This window comes from Rhinatrema bivittatum, chromosome 9 (assembly GCF_901001135.1).
Source record: "Rhinatrema bivittatum chromosome 9, aRhiBiv1.1, whole genome shotgun sequence".
Lineage (NCBI taxonomy): Eukaryota > Metazoa > Chordata > Amphibia > Gymnophiona > Rhinatrematidae > Rhinatrema > Rhinatrema bivittatum.
Window position 1 is genome coordinate 240995006 of NC_042623.1, and position 16302 is coordinate 241011307.

The following is a 16302-nucleotide window of genomic DNA, read 5'->3' on the forward strand; positions in this document are numbered from 1 at the left end:
TGGCCTGGTTTTTGGCCTCTGTTGGAAACAGGATGCTAGGCTTGATGGACCCTTGGTCTGTCCCAGCATGGCAATTTCTTATGTTCTTATGTTCTTATGCTCCTGGGTGAGGATGGGAAACTCCCAATGGTATTTTCCTAGAACTCTTTACCTCTTGTGAGCGTTCATGCAGGCGTCGATCAATTCGTCCAACGAGGTTGATGAGAGAGTCTAGGGTAGTGGGGAGTTCACGTGCCGCTAGCTCGTCTTTGATGCAGGGGTTGAGACCCTCCAGGAAGACGGCCCTTAGACAACCCAGGTCCCAGTGTAGTTCCGAGGATAAGGTTTTAAACTCAATGATGTAATCGTCAAAGGTTTGGTACCTTGTTGTAAGTGCAGGAGAGTGGATCCAGCGACAGTCTTGCGGGGGGGGGGGGATCATCGAATACTGAATGAAAAAGTATGAGGAATCCGATTAAGTCTTGGAGGTGAAGCCCAGGCCAGGGCTTTTCCATCTAGTAAAGATAGAATGTAAGTAGTTTTGGACTACATCTGGGAACTAGGTAAGTTGAAGCGAAAAGTGCATGGAGCACTGATTTAGAAAGCCCCTACATAGCAGGGGATCACCTGTAAAGTGTGTAGGCGCTGGCAAGGGTACGGTGAGATGTACAGGCGTCACTGTAGGTGAGGAGAGGGCCTTGTCAGGCGTTCCTGTAGAGTTCAGCTAAGAATTTAGTTGATTGAAGATATGAGTCAAAGTCTCTAGTGTCTGTTGTTGTTTGGCTAAATGCTGGGCCAGGCCAGGGATGGCCTGAAGGGCTGACAGATGAGCCGGGTCCAAGGAGTTAGCAATCTGTTATGGTTTGCTAACCCGTAGGTCCCTACCTACGGGTTGCGTCAACCCCACCTCGGCCCAAGGGTCCAACTCCGGCACAAAGATGTGGCACCCCTTGGAGTTTCATAACATGACACCTAGTTCTTTAGCTTCTTTTCTATTGAAAGAGATTTGATTTGTACCTTTCAGGTATTTAAAATTCTATATCATATCTCCCCTGTATGTCCCCTCCTTTACAGTAAACATATTTAGGTCTCACAATCTCATGTTTTTCAGAGCAGACCCCACACCATTTCTCTTTCCTTTCTCATGACTACTTCTATCCTGTCTCTATCCTATGGTTTCCATAACTAAATACAGTACTCCAGGTAATGCCTAACCACCGACCTGTACAGGGGCATTATCACCTCCTTTTTCCTACTGATTAAGGCCTCTCTCTGTATCAATCCTGTAAGCAAAAAGCCTTAAATAAAATTTCTTCTAGTGGTAAATACTGCAAAGGTGTAAGATCTGATGGAGACTGTGCATTTTCAGTGTAGCAAAGTCAGACTTACTTCAGAAAGGTCTCAGGCTACCAGCTAGGTCCTGTTTCCATGACGGTCAGTGCCGTGCTGTGACTATCACAACCCCCCAATCCCCAAGTCTCCCCCGTTTCTTCCCCTTCCCCACCGTCTCACTCGGTGCTCACTTTATTTCCTTACTCCTCTCTCTGCCCGCTTTCTATCCTCCCTCTCTCCCTCCCACGTTACCAGACCTTCAGCACCCGTCCCTCCCCTTCCTTTCAGGCTGTCTGCCCACTTCGACCCTAGGGAGGGCAGCTGCAGTTCTTCCTCCAGCTCCGCAGCCCGCGCGCCCATCCTCCCAAGTCCCCGCCGCGCTTTTTAGCAGTATCCCCAAGCGCCATGGTACACGGGAGACCGGGTCTCGCTCACTCCCAGTGTCGCAAGCGGGAGAAGAAGAGGAAGGGGCACCGAAGGCGAAGGGCTGCACAGACTGTGATCCGCGGCGACAGTGGTTAACGTTTGTTTGTTTGTTTTTTCTTTCGTTTGTTTGTTTTCTTCTGTCGCGCGGTACCTCCCAACATCTGCCTCCCCCCTCCCTTCACTTCCCTCTTACCAGCCGCGCGCTTGCGCATCCCCTTCCCCTCAATGGGCGGGGCGGGCTGGACGAAGCGCGCGCGTCTGAGTTGGCGTGCGCGTGGCGAGGCGGGAAGGGGCAGGAGGGGGTGGGGAGGGGGGGAGGCGAGGAAGGGCGGGAGCGCACTCCCTTTAAAAGAGCGAAAGAAATGAAGGAGCCGAGCAGACGAGCGCCGCAGGGTTATTACGCAGGGAGACAGTGGAGAGTTTCTCCCAGGCGCCAGGAGCCCTTGTGCCCGACTTGCCGGGTTTATAGCCGCATCCTGGCAGCGGAGCTGCCCCCCCCCGTTCGCGCCCGCGGCTTCAGCACCAACAACCGAGGACAGCTCCTAGCAGCCCGTCAGCGCTGAGGCGGACCCGGCGCGTTGCTCCGGTCTCCCAAGACTGCTCTTTTGAATATTCACCCCCTCCCTTTTTTTTTTTTTTTTTTGACCAGTTCAACACACACACACACACAAAGGCACACTAAAAGCAGGAGAGACCCGAATCGGCAGTCTGCAAACCAGAATGTACCAGGGACACGTCCAGGTAAGGGCATGCATTGGTGCAGCTTCTTCCTCTGATAGGGCGTTTCGTTAAGTTTCCGAGATAAAAGTGATGACTTTTTTTTTTCTTCCATAAATTCAACAACTACTACTGAAATAATGCATCTGACCTTAGCGGTGCGGGCAAAACCTGGGCCATTGTTTTAGCAAACCTCAGAAGTTGGGCAAAGTGAAGTTTTAATTCTCACCAGTGCTTTTATCATTTTCAGGACAAACGTCAGGCGCTGTTTCCGTCTCGCGACTGTCGCGACTCTGTTGATGCGTTCTCGTGTGTGTGTGTGTGTGTGTGTGTGTGTCACCCGAAGGGCAAACGCAAATAGCAAAATGCATGCTATTTCCTTTACAGATCTGCATGAGGTGTAAGGGCTAAATCAGGATTGCGTACCTTTCTGATTCTTGAGTGAACTACATGGGCAAGGTGGAAGCGGTTCCTGTCCTTTCTACACCCTCCATATTATATGAAGCAGGGATTTAGCTTCATGGTCAAAAAGGACACGAACAACTGCAATTCCCAACACCTACGTAGGCTATTAGAAATATGATTTAGCACGATGATTGTTGTTAATATTTTGTTCGGCAAGGAGAATCTGCTCCTCCCTATAGCAAACATCACAGTGTCTTGAACGTGATTTCTTTAACCTTGATGCTTCTTTCATGCACATGCCTCTTCCTTCGAAACCTTCCCATGCAGATGCATTACTCTGCTGTAGGCTATCAAGAAGAGTGGGGAAACCCTAAGCCTGTCACCTTCTGAAATTTGTATTGACTTCTTATCTAGTTATTTTTGTGCTTTACTACAGCCAGGTTAGCAAATCAGTTGACAAAATCCTAGCACGTTTGAACCACGATATACTTTTATCCAACAAGATGCAACAGGCTGGTATATATATATGTATATATAGGCACCATTGCTCTGCTTTTCTTTTACATACGATAAATGCAGTGATTTGAGTTGCTATTAGTATGCGATTGATCACTCTTAGGCTATATAATTCAGAACTGACTACAGATTTAGGCTTCATATAGTCTAGAGCTGCATTAAAAAAATGTCCAACACATATTTTCCAGAGTTGAAAACTTCTCTTTCATTTAAAAAAATGTTAAATAAATCGGTTCCATTATCCAAAAATTGACCAGCTGGAGCTGGTCTTGCTAGTTATAATTGCATATTTTATCAAAAATACTTTTTTGTAATTTGCAGTTAGTTAGCCAAATGTCAGATCACTGTTTTTAAGAATCTGAAGGGAAAATAATGTTTGGGCATCTTGATATAGTGCTAAAACAATAAAAAAAATATAGGGCACATACCTATGCATTAAATTATATATTTGTATTTTAACAAGAGAACACTGCCCTCTTAGGAAGAAATAGAAGTTAATAAATGATACTAGTGCTTTAACCTTTAAGCTGTATAAGGTTCACCTTAATAGCATTAGAATTTGTCCAGGGCACAATATGTAAAATTTTGTTTTGATATTAATTTTAAATAGAAAAAAAATTGTATTGTGATATATTAGCAAACGGAATCTGCAAATAAGCTATTGTTCAAATTTCTACTAGTACTGATTTACACAATGAATTAGGTTTAAAAAGTGCTGAGTTAAAAATGCTATTAAATGTTACTACTTCACTGTATTACACCTATGGTAATATCCCTTTCTTTTGCACACCCAGAAACTTTAAGGGTCCTAGCATCAATAGTTTAAACAAAAAAAGAGAAATTCCCAGTTTTTTCGATTGCTATAAAGTGATTAGAGTACAGGAGTTACTAATATAATTACTGTAACTTACCTTAATGATCATTAAGGGATCTGTGTACTAATGAGTATTTTTATATCTTTAACACCTATGGGGGTAATTTTCAAAGGAAAATGTCACTAAATACTATCAGCAATTTCCAAAAGCCCATTTATGCTTGTTAAGTGTTCTTAACGCTGGTAAAACCTGTTGACAATTCAGTAGCATATGTTGAAGCTTGGGCTTTTGAAAATTGCTACAGTATATGCTGTTGAATTGTCAATAGGTTTTACTTGCATTGAGTGCACTTGACGCAGGGAAATGTGCTTTTGAAAATTGCTATAATATGCTACATGTACATTTTCTTTCAAAAATTACCCTGTATGTTAAACGTGTTAATGTTCATGTTATCTAATGCCGATGTTCTAAGCACATTAATACATGCTATTTAAATGCACATTATTATATTTGTAATGCTAAAACGTGCAAATTCCCCAAATATTTAAATTAACTCATTAGCTATTAACACTGGATCAAGCGTTAATACCTAAAATGATTAACACAGTCTAACACTACAACAGTTAACTACACCTTAGGAGACATAGTTAACTTTAGCAACCCAGTAACTTGCATCTTCAGGCTAAGTGCCACCTCCATTCACCACCAAAACCCCTGTCCTCAAGTTGACAAGGGCCGACATCCACCCTCAGATCAAACTCATCCTCAGTCATACAAATCTATGCTAGCAGAAAGGAGTCAATTCTAGCACATGCAAAAGAGACCAGTAGATCTGGGCTTCACAAACCTTTTAGCACTTGAAATTTCATATGACTCCAGCTAATGATGAAAACAAATTGACAGTGGGGGAGGGAATCCTCCTCTAAAAATCACTTCCCCCTCCCAGCTGATCTCCTCTTTCAGCTTCCCCCATCAGCTTATCCTCTCTCACACTCTCCAGTCCTCCCCTCACATCCACTGCCCCCCATAGTCCCCTCTCTTAACCCCCTCCCCAAAGACTCTGTTGTAACCTCAAGTGATCTCTTCTGCCATTCCTTTCCTCTCCACCGCTTTAACTTTTCTCACATCGCCCCTAACAGAGCCCTTCTTACATTCTCCATTCCCTGTCTTCTCATTCAGCCCCTACAGCTCTTTCTCTCAGCCTCACTGCCCTCTGTCACACCCTCCCTAGATTCAACCCCTCACACATATCCATTCCCTGCTCAGCCCTTCTTTTTTGCCCCTTTCCCCACCACAGACTCACCTTTCTTTCCCCCTTCTCCCCATCACACTCACCTTTTTCCTCTCTCACCCCTTCCCCTCATCACTGACTCACTTTTCTTCTCTCTCTCCCTTCCCTCCACCACAGACTCGCCATTTCTCTCACCCACTTCCCCCCACTACAGACTCTCCAGCTCCTCTCAGAGCCCTAAAGCTTATCCTCCTCACCCTTCCTCCAGTCAGTCTTCTCTCTGACCACCCCCAAGCCAATCCAGTTCTTTCAAGTCTCTTCCTTCCAATCAATCCCCTCTTAAACAGCCCTGTCAAACCTCTCCGTACTGATCCTCCCCTCTCAAACAACCAACCTCTCTGCCTCCTCCTGAAGCAATAGTCTTGACCCAGGCTGGGCAGAAGCAGTGATTGCAATAGAGGGAACAGGAGAACGAGCGGGCCTGCAACACATTTTTGGCTTAGGCTGGCGGCAGTGGGGATCATGGTGGCAGGATACAGAACAAACCTGTGACAGTGGCACATTTTGAGGTCTGAGCCAGTTGGCCACCGTAAGTGGTTTTGTTGAAAATCATAGATGGGGGGAGGGGTACTGGCCAAAAAGTAGTGTACATTTTAGGGCCCAAGTCAGCAGCAAGTGAGGAAGGAAGGTAGAGATAGAGGTTAGGTGTCAGTGTTTGTTACAAGCTTTGGCATTTCACTATACTTCGGATCCTGCTCTGTAGGCTCCCCTCTCAGCCAACAAGCACACACCATTGAAGAAAGTGTGGACTTGCTGTTTACATTGGCTGGCCTCATGATGGAAGTGGTGCTAGCTTCAAGAACAGCTGTGTTTTGTGTTTTCTTTTTTAATTCATGAGGATGCACTCAGCTAATTTTGTGACCCTATTTGTGGTCGTGACCCACAGTTTGAGAACCACAGCAAAATATAAAGAAGATATAGTTGTTCATTACTAATGAAAAATATTGATCTTTTTAGCAAGGCAAGTGCCTTAGTGCTGAAGAGTAGGCTGAGTCTTTAGTGCACAGGTTCTCAATCTTGGACTGATTCATTAGCCATTTCAGTGGCCGAGTACATTGCATACTGTCTTTTTCTTCTGGTATAATTTAAAATCATCAGGCATTCTGGAAATGACAGCTATAATGAAATACAATTTTTAGTCTTTTATTTATAGTATGTGCCTAAGAGCCACCTAAAGGAAAATAATTGTAAAAGTTCTGTATACCACTGCATGAGAACGCACACATTGTTCATGTGAGATTTTGTTTGGAGCAATTTAAATATGCTTTATTGAAACATAAGCACATTCTACTGTGCACAAATGATCAGATTCCAATGGATGGAATATTTTACTTGCCAGGAATATTTTGCTAGTCGGGTCCCATAGTTTGGCTGCTGCATGGGATAACCTGGTGCTGGAGTCCAATGTTAAACTCTCCTGTAGGTTAAGGCTTGTGGAATCTCAGCTGCATAAGTGTGTCCAGGTAGAGGTAAGAAGGGAACACAACTGCTGTTATTGGGTGATCTATGTTCACCAAGCATATGGCTAAAGTAGACATTTCCTTCCACCACTTGGCTAGCAAGGAGACCTGAAGTTGTCTAAGCATCTACTCTGGGGAGAAGAGAAAAAATAAAAGTAAATGCTGTGTACATTACATGTAGACTGGGTAAGTCCATCATTTTGTATTCTTAGTTCATGTAGCTAGCTTTTATTTACTTTTGATGTGCATTTTTATATTAGTACAAAATAAGCAGTCATCATAGAAATGACAAGAACATTTAGTTAGTATAGTAGTCATTTGCTGAGACAGAGAATGTCATTATTAATAATTAAGCCCCTAGGAGAAATCGGGAAATCTAACTCCAGGACTGAATTACATAGCTCTGCCTTGTAGACAGGTGCTACATGCAATGGAAAGGCAATTGCACCATCCAGCAGAGAGTAATGATGGCAAATTGAAGAGCCACAAATATCTATTTTCTGTCACTTATGACTGTGAGATTCATCAGTGCTTTACAACATGTGCTAAAGCAGGTACCATAGTAGAAGGTTACTGTTTGCATATATGGCAGGTGGAACCTCTCTCTCCTCTCACTAGTTCTGCTGCATGTAGTGATGTAAATGAGGTGGCCCCACCCATTCTGTAATCTCATCCAGAACCAGGCTGCCACCTGGGCTAAATCTGACCGTTGGTAGATCTCCTACCCTCAGGCCCATATCCAAAGGAACATGCCATTCAGTGGAACTAGATAAGGAGGCACCTAAGTTTCAGTAGGAGAGGTCTCCTGATAACAGACAACATATATTTCCTAATAGACAGGACTTGTCACCACACCTTGCTTGTTATGGTAATCTCAGTGACCCCATTCTTTGCAGAATTCCATCCAGCTCAGACCTGGATGGCCCTGCCCAGCCTCTAACACTTTATTAATACTTCCTCCAATGTGTGGTCAGGTTTGTGTTTTAGAAGGAAAAACCCAGCAAAGATGTTGGCATGATTCCTAGGGATTATTACTTTACAAATCCAGGACACTTATAATAAGTCACAACACATTAGGACACATTAAGAATTTATGGCAAGCTTTATTTAGCAAAATTGTTTATCTCTTCTTCATATACAGGGATCACATGCTTGCATTTGCAAGATAAGAAAATTGAACTAAAACCCAAACATAAGTATCTTCACTCGGGTTGAAACAGGAATATCTCCAGTGAGATGGCTCCATTGGCCTGTAAAAGTTCTTCCAGCGCAGGTTCCGGTATTTGGCAGGGTCTCTCTTGTGGATACTCTGGTCTCAGCTTAGGGAACATTGCAATCTTCTTCTTTGTTACAGTTCAGCTACTAATGGAAATTCAGCTCTGGTTGCAAAGATTCTAATTCTGTAATGATGCTCGTGGTTTTTTAATACACATAGGATCGATCTTGCCATGAGATAATAGGCAACTCTAAGCATACCATTTGCTGCTGCCATCCAGTTAGGTAATGCCCGCTCACTTCTGAAGAGGGGGAATTCTATGAGGCACTTCCTGACAACCGACAAATCACAAGTTTATCATGCATTCATCATCTGTTTCTGAGAGGTTATAGGTGGCTCATATCAGTCTGTGGTAAAGATTGCAGTTTCCCTATGTTTGGGCGTGTTCCTTTCACTGCTTGGTTGGCAAGGCCTAACTTGGACCAGTCTTCTGGCCTTTTAACATTTTGTGGTTCAGCTCACATCTGCATCTTCCACCACCTATTTTTTCTTTCCTTCCCCCCCCCCCCTACTGTTTGCATGAGCTGTATATGAGCATGTCTCACTGTTTCCTGCAAATTTGCTATAATCAGGGAACAGAAAACAGTGTGGCTTATGCTTCATAAAGAAACAGCAAAGGCAGCAAGAAGAAAAGGAAAAAATGTTTTAATTGGTATTTAAAATTCTGCCTTCTAAACTACATAGAATCAGGAAAATAAGAAAAGAAATATATTTAAAAAAATAAGGAAATTGATCATACTAACAGTGACATTCAAGGAAAATAACTTTAAACCCTTGCACGAGCATCCATATATGTATGTCTATGGGTGTATGCATATCTATACCAGTATTTAATAACTTGCATATATTATATATGATAAATGTAGGTTTTAAAATATATACAAATGTACCCTGCAACATTTGCATGAAAGTAAAAAACACTCATGAATAGATACTGACATTAGTCAGATAAGTTCTGATAAATCTGATAAAGTTTTGATAAATCTGAAAAGTGCTATTTATCCGGCTATGTCAGATAGCCAGATAAGTATCAAATAGAGCTACTTATCCAGCTAAGTAACATTATTTGAGGCTTATCTGGCTATCTTACTTAGCTGGATAAGTGGCACTATTTGAGCGTTATCTGGCTGTCTCACGAAGCCAGATAATTGTTGCGCTGGTGGTGGACCTTTGGCCCGAGGTGGGTTGATGCTACCCATAGGGCAAGCCCTACGGGTCCCCACTGTTGGGAGGTGGAACTGACTAGGAGACGGAGGCCAACTGGAGCTTCACCAATACCAGCCCTCGTTCCCCGCAGATTGAGACCTTGGGTGCCGGGGCCGGCTGGTCTTAGGCGGGCCTCCGTGTGATGACTCCCAGTTGATGGAAAGCATGGGTTCAGAGAGCTGAGGCCTCCGTGTGATGACCCAGTTGATGGAAAGCATGAGTTCAGAGGGCCGAGGCAGGGATCCAGAGACCTGGATGCCGAGAGGAACAGGGCAAGACAGGAGGCACCCAGGTAGTGGTACGCCGAAGCCTGAAAGGCCAAGTCTGAGGGATACCATAGGCAAGATCAAGGCAAGCTGAAGTCGGCGCAGGCCACTGAGCAAGTGTGGTACCAGGAAGCAAGCATGTGTCAAAGCCAGAAGATCAATCCAAGCATAGTCCAACGAAGCAGGGGTCAAAACCAGAAGATCAGTCCAAGCATAGTCCAACGACGCAGGGGTCAAACCAGAAGATCAGACCAAGCGTAGTCCAACGAAGCAGGGGTCAAACCAGAAGATCACTCCAAGCGTAGTCCAATGAAGCAGGGGTCAAAACCAGAACCAAGGGAACAAGGAGGAGATGAAGGAGCAATCAGGAACAGGAACCAGGAACAGAGTCAGGAGCAGGAACCAGGAACAAGTCAGGAACAGGAGCCAGGAAGGATGAGCTACGAGCCCACAAGAAATCGTGGAGACCTGTTGCCAAGGCAGGGAACAAGTGGCTGGGCCCTGTCTTATAAACTAAGGCCCAGTGATGTCATCATCCAGGGCTGCGGGCTATTTTCCTGCTGTGGCCCCTTTAAAAGAATGGGAGTCGTGCGCGTGCCTAAGCTGGGGCCCAGAGGAGGTAGGATGGTGGCGTTTCTCCACGGCCCACGGGGGAGGCCCATCAGGCGCAGGGAGGAACCGCAGAGGAGTTGGAAGTGGCAGGAGGCTGCAGGTGCGGCTTGCCGCCGCAAACGAAGGAGATCCAAGACTGGCAGCTGAGTTCCTGGGGTGAGTAAGCCCGGATGGGACACGTAACATCCTTTTCAGACTAATTCAGCTAAGTAGCTGCTACTTAGCTGGATATGTCGGACTTTATCTGGCTAAGTGGTGTGCAACTGCTCTGCATGTTTTTTTTTTTTTACATCATACTTTAAAAATATATATGGGGAGATTTTACATGTGTAATTTAAACACATTTGTCCTCTGTAAGTCAGCTTTTATGCATGTAAGTCAGCAGATTTTACAACATGTGTGCGTCAATGAAATTACCAGTTTTACCAATTAGTCCACAAGTTTGTCCAGTCCATCTGAAGTTTGTCAAGACCATCCTGGCTGTTAAGCCTGAACTCCCCCCAGTTAACCCAAACCACCCAGTCAGTATTTCACGTTAAAGACGTTTACTATCACTTATGCCAGATAAAGAGTAGGTGTAAATATACGCGAGTAAGCAACCAAATCTACACATGTAAATCTCTTATAAAATAGTGACATACATACGCAAATGTTGCCTCTGCCCTGGATAGCCCTTAGACTGCTCCTTTTTTACACATATAAATTTACTCACGAACCTTTTCTTACATGTTTCAGGTATATGAATAACATATATGCGAGTATATGCTATTTAGAGGCATATAATGATCATTTTTACACACATAAGATCTTGAAAATTCACCTTTTACCACAAAAAACACCCACTTTAGAATATCAATTTCTAAAACCACAGTTATCACTATGTACTATTCTAACTCACTGAGGTTACAGACTGAGAAAACATTCTAAATGTCGTTTCCTGGAATGTTTCACTTTATCATTAGGATGAAGGGCAATGAATAAAAGGACTTACTGGCGCTAACCTTTAAAAAGGAGATAGAGCAGCTTTTAAACTAGAACAAAGGGGAAAGCCGACAGTCACTCAGCAGCGCATGGTTCGGAGAGAGGTATCTTCAAAGGATACTAATGATGCATTAGAATTAGGGCATCCCGACAGTGAGGTTCCAATAATAAGAAAAGTAGTCCAAGTACCTGTAACTAAAAACTCACCTGAGTTAAAAAAAAATTCTAACTTATCCCTATCAATTAAAAAGCAGAATGAAAATACAAACAAAAAACAAACTGAAATGTTTGTATGCTAATGCCAGAAGTCTAAGAAGTAAGATGGGAGAATTAGAATGTATAGCAGTGAATGATGACACAGACTTAATTGGCATCTCAGAGACATGGTGGAAGGAGGATAACCAATGGGACAGTGCTATGCCGGGGTACAAATTATATCGCAATGACAGAGAGGAGCACCCAGGAGGCGGTAGGGCGCTTTATGTCCGGGATGGCATAGAGTCCAACAGGATAAACATTCTGCATGAGACTAAATGCACAAGTGAATCTTTATACAAGGGTAGAAATCCCTTATATGTTGGGGAAGACTATAGTGATAGGAGTATACTACCGTCCACCTGGTCAAGATGGTGAGAAGGACAGTGAAATGTTAAGAGAAATTAGGGAAGCTAACCAAATTGGTAGTGCAGTAATAATGGGAGACTTCAATTACCCCAATATTGACTGGGTAAATGTATCATCGGGACACACTAGAGAGATAACTTTCCTGGATGGAATAAATGATAGCTTTATGGAGCAATTGGTTCAGGAAACGACGAGAGAGGGAGCAATTTTAGAACTAATTCTCAGTTGAGCACAGGACTTGGTGAGAGAGGTAACGGTGGTGGGGCCGCTTGGCAATAGTGATTATAATATGATCAAATTTGAATTAATGACTGGAAGAGGAACAGTATGCAAATCCACAGCTCTCGTGCTAAACGTACAAAAGGGAAACTTTGATAAAATGAGAAAAATTGTTAGAAAAAAACTGAAAGGAGCAGCTACAAAAGTAAAAAATGTGCAAGAGGCATGATCATTGTTAAAAAAAATACCATTCTAGAAGCACAGTCCAGATGTATTCCACACATTAAGAAAGGTGGAAAGAAGGCAAAACGATTACCGGCATGGTTAAAAGGGGAGGTGAAAGAAGCTATTTTAGCCAAAAGATCTTCATTCAAAAATTGGAAGAAGGATCCAACAGAAGAAAATAGGATAATGCATAAACGTTGGCAAGTTAAATGTAAGACACTGATAAGACAGGAGAATTTGAAAAGAAGTTGGCTGTAGAGGGAAAAACTCACAGTAAAAATTTTTTAAAATATATCCAAAGCAGAAAACCTGTGAGAGTCAGTTGGACCGTTAGATCGAGGGGTTAAAGGGACACTTAGAGAAGATAAGGCCATCGTGGAAAGATTAAATGATTTCTTTGCTTCGGTGTTTACTGAAGAGGATGTTGGGGAGGTACCCGTACTGGAGAAGGTTTTCATGGGCAATGATTCAGATGGACTGAATCAAATCACGGTGAATCTAGAAGATGTGGTAGACCTGATTGACAAACTGAAGAGTAGTAAATCACCTGGACCGGATGGTATATACCCCAGAGTTCTGAAGGAACTAAAAAATGAAATTTCAAATCTATTAGTAAACATTTGTAACCTATCGTTAAAATCATCCATTGTACCTGAAGACTGGAGGATAGCTAATGTAACCCCAATATTTAAAAAGGGCTCCAGGGGCGATCCAGGAAACTACAGACCGGTTAGCCTGACTTCAGTGCCAGGAAAAATAGTGGAACATGTTCTAAACATCAAAATCACAGAACATATAGAAAGACATGGTTTAATGGAACAAAGTCAGCATGGCTTTACCCAGGGCAAGTCTTGCCTCACAAATCTGCTTCACGTTTTTGAAGGAGTTAATAAACATGTGGATAAAGGTGAACCAGTAGATGTAGTATATTTGGATTTTCAGAAGGTGTTTGACAAAGTTCCTCCTGAGAGGCTTCTAGGAAAAATAAAAAGTCATGGGATAGGTGGCGATGTCCTTTCGTGGATTGCAAACTGGCTAAAAGACAGGAAACAAAGAGTAGGATTAAATGGACAATTTTCTCAGTGGAAGGGAATTGGCAGTGGAGTGCCTCAGGGATCTGTATTGGGACCCTTACTTTTCAATATATTTATAAATGATCTGGAAAGAAATGCGACAAGTGAGATAATCAAATTTGCAGATGATACAAAATTGTTCAGAGTAGTTAAATTACAAACAGATTGTGATAAATTGCAGGAAGACCTTGTGAGACTGGAAAACTGGGCATCCAAATGGCAGATGAAATTTAATGTGGATAAGAGCAAGGTGATGCATATAGGGAAAAATAACCCATACTATAGTTACACAATGTTAGGTTCCATATTAGGTGCTACAACCCAAGAAAAAGATCTAAGCGTCATAGTGGATAACAGATTGAAATCGTCGGTTCAGTGTGCTGCGGCAGTCAAAAAAGCAAACAGAATGTTGGGAATTATTAGAAAGGGAATGGTGAATAAAACGGAAAATGTCATAATGCCTTTGTATCGCTCCATGGTGAGACCGCACCTTGAATACTGTGTACAATTATGGTCGCCGCATCTTAAAAAAGATATAATTGCAATGGAGAAGGTACAGAGAAGGGCTACCAAAATGATAAGGAGAATGGAACAGCTCCCTTATGAGGAAAGACTAAAGAGTTTAGGACTTTTCAGCTTGGAGAAGAGACGGCTGAGGGGTGATATGATAGAGGTGTTTAAAATCATGAGAGGTCTAGGACGGGTAGATGTGAATCGGTTATTTACTCTTTCGAATAATAGAAAGACTAGGGGGCACTCCATGAAGTTAGCATGTGGAACATTTAAAACTAATCAGAGAAAGTTCTTTTTTACTCAACGCACATTTAAACTCTGGAATTTGTTGCCAGAAGATGTGGTTAGTGCAGTTAGTATAGCTATGTTTAAAAAAGGATTGGATGTGTTCTTGGAGGAGAAGTCCATTACCTGCTATTAATTAAGTTGACTTAGAGAATAGACACTGCTATTGCTAGCAACGGTAACATGGAATAGACTTGGTTTTTGGGTACTTGCAGGGTTCTTGTGGCCTGGATTGGCCACTGTTGGAAACAGGATGCTGGGCTTGATGGACCCTTGGTCTGACCCAGTATGGCATGTTCTTATGTTCTTATGTTTCTTATGTTCTACTGTTTCTGAACATCCCTGTCATTTTCTACAGAATATAAAGGCAGTTAGTATAGTATATGTTTCTTTGTAACATGGTAATATATACTGAGAAAATTTTAATCTCTTAAAGCAATATCTCTGATTACTGCATTATATCATTCTTACTATTATCAAGATTTCTTTATCAGATCACAGACTGCCCAAGCTATACCATGATCTTTTTTTTACTGTAATATTTGAAGTCCTTTAAGAAAACAAAAGTATTTTTCACCTTATGTTTAAATCTTATTACAAATTTTTATTTTTAAAGATAGTTTTGCAGTCACCATTTAGTAAGATTTATAGCAGTTATGGGGAGTGAGAGAACATCATAGAGCTTAAATAGTAGGGGGAAAATACAAAATATTTTTAGGTGAGGGTTGTGTATATAACTTGTCATAGTGATATTCATGGTATACTCAGCTTTAAGTGTTGCTAAAACAGCATTCGCACAGTGAAAAGATACGGATCTTAGGGCTTTTTAAAAAAATGATTCTTCCATTTTGTGGCTGGCAGGACTCTTTCTTCAACATAGAGCCCTAAGCATCTGTTCAAGCCAGTAACATTGAAAGTAGTTCTTGAGATACAAAAGGTTTCTGTAGTGCTGTAAAGATTTTCAGAAGAAAGTACTAGTGTCTGGCCATAATGGCTCTTTGATAAGATTTAGATAGAAAGAAGTAAAGAGAAATGATGCCTTGGAGAATATAAATAATGAACAGAAAAAAAACATCAGCAGATAGGTTGGGTGAAGCAGTACATAAGCTGTTTTTGAAATAACTGATATTGTAACAGAGACAAAAATAGTATAGCATATTTGGCAGGCTAATAAGTAATAAATTAAGAACTTGCTTTTTGTCTGGTTGATAAGCAGGGCAGAATTAGCCATGATCTGTAGGTGACGTTATCAGACGGCACTGAACGGAACTGTCCCTCCATGCTAGTGCAGTAGTTCCCGCACAGGAGTTGCTACTTCATTTAACGTATATAGAAAAAGGAGGTGGAGATCTGGCTTTTACCTTGTCTTGCAGTGTCTTGTGATTTGTGTCCACTTAATTTGTTCACATGATATTGTATTTTAATCTATGTTTGTATGATTGTATTTCAAATGTATGTCTATAACTCTTGTGAACTGCCTCTGGTCATATGATAGAATGTGGTATATAAAAATTTTAAATAAATAAAATCTGGAAGAACTTCTTAGACCTTTCTGATGGCCTCGAAAAAAACCATCTGTCCCTTCAATTCCTGCTCTTGTAGTCAAATAATGTCCATCACAGATGGTCATGAATTATAATTTGTCTGCCTGGGACCTAAAAATGTGAATCGGTTATTTACTCTTTCAGATAATAGAAAGACTAGGGGGCACTCCATGAAGTTAGCATGGGGCACATTTAAAACTAATTGGAGAAAGTTCTTTTTTACTGAACGCACAATTAAACTCTGGAATTTGTTGCCAGAGGATGTGGTTAGTGCAGTTAGTATAGCTGTGTTTAAAAAAGAATTGGATAAGTTCTTGGAGGAGAAGTCCATTACCTGCTATTAAGTTCACTTAGAGAATAGCCACTGCCATTAGCAATGGTAACATGGAATAGACTTAGTTTTTGGGTACTTGCCAGGTTCTTATGGCTTGGATTGACCACTGTTGGAAACAGGATGCTGGGCTTGATGGACACTTGGTCTGACCCAGGATGGCATTTTCTTATGTTCTTATGTTCTAAAAATGATATACCCAACTG